The sequence below is a fragment of the Antechinus flavipes genome, chromosome 1 (assembly GCF_016432865.1).
Source record: "Antechinus flavipes isolate AdamAnt ecotype Samford, QLD, Australia chromosome 1, AdamAnt_v2, whole genome shotgun sequence".
Classification (NCBI taxonomy): domain Eukaryota; kingdom Metazoa; phylum Chordata; class Mammalia; order Dasyuromorphia; family Dasyuridae; genus Antechinus; species Antechinus flavipes.
Genome location: NC_067398.1, coordinates 666981230 through 666983313, shown reverse-complemented (window position 1 = coordinate 666983313; position 2084 = coordinate 666981230). Strand labels below are relative to the sequence as shown.

Genomic DNA, 2084 nt, shown 5'->3' with positions numbered 1-2084 from the left:
GAAAATGAACTAATTTTCTGAGGGTCACATGGATAGGAAGTGTTAGAATTGGAACCCAAAGCTTTAGTTTAATATGGTTTCCCTAATATCTTGCTGTATCCTATACAGGTCAAGAGGGGAACAGATTAACTTCATCTGATGTGAAAAATTCACTCTCACATCACTGAGGTTATTGTCTGAGACACAAGTGTCCAAGCCCAGGGAGATGTACCATAATCACAGAGCAAGGCCTGGTTTCCAGGTAATGAGCATCCTCAAGGCTCTTTTCATGTCCTTGTTCCTTAGGCTGTAGATAAAAGGGTTCAGCATGGGAGTAACCACAGTGTACATCACAGCTGCTCCTGTATCTTTTTGGGTTGTGTGGGTGGATGTGGGGTTGAAGTACACTCCGATGAGTGTTCCATAGAACAGAGACACCACAACAAGGTGAGAACCACAGGTGGAGAAAGTTTTCCACCTCCCACCACAGACGGGATCCTCAGCAGGGCCATGAAAATGCAAGTGTAGGAGATCAGGATGCTGACGAATGGGCTGATGATCAGCAGGACTCCCACTGTGTAGACCATCAGGTCATTGTGAAGGTGTCTGAGCAAGCTAACTTCAGCAAGGGACTGAGGTCACAGAAGAAATGAGGGATTTCATTGTGGTCACAGAAGGAGAGTCGGGTCAGCAAGATGGTATGGGTTAGAGAATTAACGGAAGTTGAGGACTAGGATACTGTGAACAGAAGTGTGCAGACCCTGGGAGTCATGATTGTCTTTTAGGGTAGTGGGACACAGATAGCCACATAGCGGTCGTAAGCCATGGCGGTGAGGAGGAAACTGTCTATCCCAGCGAACCAGATGAAGAAGTACACTTGTGTCAGACACTCAGAGTAGGGAATCACCTTATTCCCAGATACATGATTTGCCAGCATTTTGGGTGTAGTGGTGGATGTGAAGCAGATGTCAGCCGGGTTCAAGTTGCTAAGGAAGCATGGGAGTGTGGAGGTGAGAGTCAATCCTGATGGCCAGTATGATGAGCAGGTTGCCAAGCCCGGTGATCAGGTACATAAACAGGAATAGCAGGAACAGGAGCTTCTCTTGTTCTGGTTGGTCTGAAAGGCCCAGGAGGATGAACTCAGAGATTCTAGAATGATTTCTTCCTTCCATAGGTCTATTGGGAAGTACGTGTGGGAAGAGATGAAAAAAGAATTTAAAACATTTAATTGAAAAAGGTACTCATGGATGAGATATCAATTTTAATTCATTAAGTTTCAATAAATCGATCAATTTCATTCACTCAATAAACATTTATTAAGCACTTACTATATGCCAGCCACTGGGACACAAAACCAAGAAATGAACAGTCCTTGTTCTCAAGAAATTTACATTGTTTTAGCGGAAATAAATTATTCATAATGTTTATGAATATATTCATTTAAACATATTTAAATGATAAATATATTTTTGTTGTTCATATATGTTTATAAAGATAAATAAAAGTAAATGTAGGTGTTTGAGAGGCAGGACTCTTGAAGCTGTGGGTTGTGTAAAAGATGTAGAACACAGTGCTAAAAGAAATAAGTGATTCTATGAGTCAAGGGTAAAGAGAGAGAGCATTCCAGGTCAGTGTAGATGCAGAAGGGAAAATGAGAGCTTTGATGAAAGGGAAGGTCAGTTTGGCTGGATGTAGAATGTAGGAAGGAGAGTGATATATGATGCTGCTGGAAAGGTAGGCGTAGGTCAAGTTGTGAAGTCTTTATCAACCAGAGGGTTTAGATTTTACTTTAGTAAATGGGGGATGCTCAACGTGGAAGGCAGCTCTGTGACTCAGGGGATAGAGTGCTAGGACTGGAAAACCCGAATTCAAATTCAGCTTCGGCTATGTGATCCTGGGCAAATCACTTTACCATTCTTTGCCTTAATCCACTGGAGAAGGAAATGACAAATCAGTCTAGTATCTTTGCCGAGAAAGCCACATAAACAGTATTGATGTGTAACATGGGGTCATGAAGACTTAGACATGACTGAATGAACAATAACATTGCTCAGATTTCTCTTTCCTGAGGGGAATGGACATACAGTGTAGGGTTCCAGTCCAAT

At 42.2% G+C, this 2084-nt stretch overlaps 1 pseudogene; it reads right to left on the bottom strand.

Annotated features, from left to right (window-relative positions):
• Positions 1-216: 216 nt before the first annotated feature.
• On the bottom strand, positions 217-1151 carry LOC127543481 (olfactory receptor 1361-like; annotated as a pseudogene).
• Between the last annotated feature and the right edge of the window lie 933 nt (positions 1152-2084).